This window comes from Neodiprion virginianus, chromosome 6 (genome assembly GCF_021901495.1).
Source record: "Neodiprion virginianus isolate iyNeoVirg1 chromosome 6, iyNeoVirg1.1, whole genome shotgun sequence".
Lineage (NCBI taxonomy): Eukaryota > Metazoa > Arthropoda > Insecta > Hymenoptera > Diprionidae > Neodiprion > Neodiprion virginianus.
In genome coordinates this window covers 18,018,747-18,024,947 of record NC_060882.1, presented here as the reverse complement: position 1 = coordinate 18,024,947, position 6,201 = coordinate 18,018,747, and positions in this window count along the sequence as shown.

The following is a 6,201-nucleotide window of genomic DNA, read 5'->3' as shown; positions in this document are numbered from 1 at the left end:
AGCAATTGATGGCTCTTACACCTGTTCAGGTATTCCACTCGGGAGAGACACGCTCATCGTAGAGTCCGGGAATTCTATTTTTTCACTTCCTCCTTCATTTTTGTCCATTTACATTTTGTTTTACCAATTTTTTCCCCCCTCCATTTTCATCTTACTCCTTAATTCTCCCTGGCTTCCAGCACTTGGAAATCAGCCGATCGTCCTTGCCTTGATTATTCTGGTTTTTTTCCCAGACCTTAACTACGATCGGATTGGATGTAGAAAACATGGAATAAAAAATGCAAAGAATCGTTTAAAACAACCCGATCTACGTGTTGAACGTTTGCCTGGAACAAGGAAGCTTCGATCTCTGACTATTCCTGCATCGAGAATATCTGACGTGTCTGTAAGCATACCCTGTGGCTAAAAGATTATAGGTGCACGTGTACAGTGCGAGTTAATTCGACCAGTGTCTTGAAATTTCCCGTTGAAAATCGCTACCGAATTCATAATTAATTTGTAGCGAATCTTTAAGTAACCTGGCGTGCAAAAAATCAATTTCCTCGTACGCTCCAGGAATATACTCATAGGTACGTATCACTGAATATACCCACCAAGATTTCGTATTCATACACAATGTAAATTAGATTCGTAAAATAGGAGTTTTGCATATCGCCGAACGAATGATTTCAAGTTCTCTTACCGAAACACGTATTGTATAATTTCAGCGAATTCAGTTGGTGGAAACATCCAATTTTTGCGGTAATTATTTCATATCCTGCGTTACGGATATTCGTCATCAATTTCTCTATATACTTTTTCCATGCAAACAAGTTTCATCGTCAGTAATTCAGAAGTGGAGACTTCCGGGTTCTCCGCAACTATTAACTTCCTTCCGTTTTTTTCTCAACCGAACACGTTTAACCGGTATCTCCGCAGAGTTGGGTTTCGATGGAAACGAGTATGTTCAGTGATTCACTCAATAATGACAGCCCTCATATATGATTAGCATATATTTATACATGACGTATGTGATAGGTAACTTTTTTCTACGAATACTATCGCACGGTCGAAAGAGCGTAGATAAATTATAGCAATCAACTTAAACCTTTGAAACCGAGTTTCAAGAATCATTTAAATATCGATCATATAGGGAATTTTGCGTTATAACAGAGAGAAAAAAAAAACGAAAAAAAAGTAACGCACCGGTTTGATTCACGTATTCTTAGTTACCTTGAAAACATGTTTCGTCACTGATTGCATCCTAGGTTTTTTCCATTCTTAACGAGTATCCACTCACTTCACTTCCCTGCACAGCACGGAATCGGTGATGTATCCAAAACTCGGACAAAATCATTCTGACAAAATGAGTCACGAAACTTTTCGAATAACCGGGAGTATCTGCAATCTTCTATTCTTCAATAAGTCTTTAACGTCAATTTATTGTTGCACAAGCGTTAAATTTTCGCATCAGTTTACAAGAAAATGTAGCAACAGTGATCGTAACGATAAAGAATAGTAACGGATGCTAAACTTTCCGGTAACAGCTAGAAAACTAATTTTCATTTTCTACCTAGAACTATATCTTTCGATTGTGGAAAAAAATAAAAATAGTCAAGGACCGAGCGACAGTCGGAACTAAAAATTTCTCTCAGTGTAACACACAAATGAACTGTACAAGAATGAAACCCGCCTTATATCGTGGTACCTACATATTACGTAATTCTACTCAGGGCCGAAGTTTCGTCGTGATGTACAGGCCGAGAGTTTGGGCATTAGATCGATACAGAATCTGAGGCCCCCAGGAGATTTTTCTCATGTTCTCTCATCGCGGTTATGTGGTTACGATATTCCCATGCAGGGTCGCGTGTGCCGAGTGGTATGGATGCAGTCTAATGGGTGTTGAATGACGCCCGCATAAACTCCGTATCCCCATCAGATCAAAGTTACTCCCGCGTCAGGCCATTAAACAATTTATAAAACCAGCCCCCAGATGGCCGTTCGGAGAGTCAAGAGAAAGGGGGGACAACCGGGGGACAATGTCGCGTGTTACAGAAATACGGGTCCCTAAATTGGTATAAATTGACCCGGACTGACGACGAGTGACAATGGAAACTTCAACGACTAGGATGCCCACAACTAAATCTACAAATGGCGCGTCTCCGTGCGTAATTACTCTGTATGTAATTAATATTGTAACATTAAATTTACAAACACCGCAACGATCAAAACCGAGATGCGCTCATTGAGCAAATGAAGTTTGTTTTTTTCACAACCTCGCACGATGTTTTGGTCAACGTACAGTCCTTGTAACTATTTTCATTTCTTTGCCAAAAACGAAAAGTATAGTTGACGGTACGAAATGAAAATCAGTTTGGCAACTGTGACTAGAAATTATAGTATTTGTTACGATTCTTGATCACTCGTAATGTGTTCGCTTGTAGCTATCGGGATAATTTGATGTTGGCGTAGACAACAAATTTAGGTTAATTGTAAGACTTAATTCAACTGCAATAATTTAGTGAGTTGAACAAAGAGTTTTCACCTCGGGATAACCAGAAAATATATATCCATCTTTTTTTTGGTCAATCCAGAAATATTAAAACCGTTCCTATTTCACTAAATTATTTTTAATCAAATTCTCAATGACAGTTTATTGCACTGTAATTCGGAATAAGATCGAGTTAAAGATTCGCTAAGTCTACCGTATATATTAGCCGGAAAGAAATTGATTGCCATAGATTGATGTTGCATAATTTTGTCCAAGAAAATTGTCAAATCTTGACAACATTCGATTGCAAAATAAATGCCAACCATGTTACACCCGCGTTGATCAAAGAATTTCTATGAAATCCTGTAGTTTTCTTATTCGATTTTAGTTGCGGTGCGAGGCTTGAATTTTAATGATCTAAAATCGACTTGGTCGAGTCGGATCAAATAATTGAACACAGTTTTTTTTAAAACACTCGAGTGTAAATACAGTACGTCAATCGGAGGAGCAAGAATGCCCTATGTATTCCGAATACCTGTGTCCAATGAAGGAATGCCGCATATATAGTGTGAATCGCAGGGGTTGAAGGAGTAAGATCGATACTTTGGGCAGCCCTTGTAGCCGCAGCGACGGACACCTGCAAGGATCTCTGAAAGAGCGGCTGAAAGAGGCAGAGAGAGAAAGAGAGAGAGATAAGAAGAAGGTAAAAAATAGAGAAAAAGAGAAAGACTACCGCTCTGACGAAAAAGGTATAAAAATTGGGCTCATCTCGGAGGGGAGACGACCGGTCGGTCTGGTCCTTCATTTGAAGCCACCACGCTTTTTTTCCTCTTCTTCTTCTTCTTCTTATCCTCTGTCTATTTCACCTCGACCGCCACAGACTTTAAGGGCGTCCCAAGACGCTGCCTCTGGCTTTTACCACGGTCAGACGGCCGCGGTTAGCGGCTTTAACGTACCCCATAATACGCGTATTACGTGTAGGTACGTACCTGTCTTTGCATGAATTGAATCGTTTTTTCTGATACGTTCGTTCACTTTCCTGTCCAATTTCTGCTTATAAAAAATTTCGATTGCAGGCGAAAGCTGCTTCTCCGTCTCTCTGCGTGTGATGTAATACGCACAAATGCGTTACACGCGATCATTGGAGTTTCAAAGAATAATCAAATGGCCTGGGAAAATTCTCGTATCCGTTTCTATTCGTTGAGGAAAAAAATTACTTCCCGTCCTGCTGCTAAGAAGAACGTCAATCTCAGCAAAGTGGGAAACAAAAAAAAAATCTATCATGACTCTTATGATTTCTATAGGTATGGATGATTCGAAGAGAGAAAACTTTTCGTACCGTTTATCTTCGCTCTCTTGCGGCAGACTGTTGAAACCCGACCGAAGAGACTGCGAGGAAAAGTCTTCCAGCGGCAAGAAACTTGTTGAAATTAAAAGAAACGAATGAACTCGTTCGATGAACAATCGGGACGATGCATAACTTGACGAGCGGAATAGCCATACGTTGATATTTGGGAATCGAGTCTTTTTTTGTTCACATGTTATTGGCGTGATATTTAACCTACGCAGTAACGCACGTTACATCCAAGGAGCGTAAATGGCACGCATGGCCGAACGTATTGTCGATGTTTTCAAGAAAGTGTGCGTATTTATTCTACGATGACTCTGTTAATTAGCTGTGTACATGTTTTGTACACGCGATGCATATATAAATCGAAGGACTGTGATTCCTGCAACGTTCCTAATTGCACGACTCGCAAGTCGTGACCAATCCAACCGGTCGTTACAACTGATTGAATCTCTTTTTCCTCCCCCTCTTCTTTGGCTCATTTTTTATTCGTCGTTTTTCTTCCATTTGGAGACAACAACTTGTTATGAATAATGAATCGTTTCGTGGAACGAAAAACTAAACAGAAATGAATATGGAAAATCAACAGAAGAAAATAAACGCGTTTACATACGAAATCCGTATGAGTAAAAACAAATTTAGCCACGTATATACAGCCATGATTAGTTGCTCTCCACTGGAAAAGGAAATTGGGATTGCAGCCATTTTGAAGCAAATAGAAAAAAAAAAAAAGAAAACTCTGAATAGAATGTTGCGCAACTGGTGCGCACCATTTTTTCAAACCGAGTGCGCAAAATAGTACATTCCTGCACTAATACGGGAATTAAATCAAAATATATGTTTACACTACATGAAAAGATATTTCGATTCAATTCTCGCACTAGTGCGGTATGCACTGTTTTGCACACTCATTTGGCTGTACAATACTCAACGAATAGAAACGGATACGAGAATTTTCCCAGGGCATTTGACTCTTGACCTGCGCAATATCACCTTGAGCGCAGAACACGAGTGAATATAGTTATAAATACAGCCTTGCGATATTATACAGAAAAAAATTTTCATCAGGTTCCAGTGTAAATAACGGAAAATGTAGTTGTTTTAGAAGGCACGGAATGAAAATGAAACAAATTTTAATCAATCTGTTTGATTGATATTTGATACCAGTAAACTTTTTATATAACGGTTTATAAAAAAGTATTTTCAAGGTCAATACAGGTGTCACCGTATGGTGCACTCTCGACTCTGTAACAGAAGGTGTGAAGAGTAAATTGCAGAATCGGTTGTGGAAAATCGTAACGATAATTGCGAAACATCGTTGTAAAAAGTTTCACGCATGTCTGCAAACGCCGTGCAAACCGCTACGATCCCCCCGATCGAAACCTGCACAGTAGCCGGTACCTTGCATCGTGTAGTACGTGCGATTATCCGCAATCGATTTGTTCTGTCCGGTGTGTCCGGCTTTGTAGGCACGCTCTACGCGGACTCTGGGAACGGCAAGGTGTACGCAACTAAACCACTTAGGTGACCGATGGTCGCTGGTACTCGTTGGTACTCGACGGTGCTGAACGGTGCCGTTCGCAGTCAGGGAAAGTGGTGGCCTACTTGCGCGTCAACAAACCGTACACGAAGGTGTGCCTTTGTGTGCAGCGACACCTGTGCGTGTTGGAGTCCGAACACACCTTACGTTGGGCACCATAACGCTGAGGATCGTGAGGAAGCTATAAAAACGTTTCACAGATATATAAGCTGTGCTGGTACGCTGCGTAAGAATGTTACGCACGGATCCCTGTGTTTGAGCATATCAATGTTCAAGGCGTAAACAGACGCGGAAACGTGTTAATAGCCGATTTTACGTAAGCGAGCATGCTCGGATTCACCGTGATCGTATCGTCCATCCTGTCTTTTTAGAATTCCGCACCGTCATTTTCAATGCATCGAATTTCTGCGGATGATACAGTTTACAAGAAATGTAAATGGACCAAGACTGAGAAGCTGTTGTATTCGCCAGTGTTTGTAAAACTAGTTGGGCAAACTTTCGTTCATTTTCCACTCATTTTCTCCATTGTTTACGCTCTAATTGCATTTGGACTGGTTACTTTAATTTCTTTCACGATTTCGTATGCCCATCTAGCACGAAAAAGGAAATTTTTATTCAATGCCAAATTCATTCGTCGTTTGACTGGCTTTTTATACTACACGGTTTTGGTACGCTTTATGCATAGTTGATGGTTAACGAAGGATGAAAACGAGAAATGAGGAAGAACAAACCCACGACGGAATGCGCGGAATTAATAGAGACGAAAGGCTTCGTCAGCAGGAAGAAGTCTGATTCAATCGTTGGCTTCTTCGTTCTGCGTTACTTCCCGAGAGTGATCGGGGC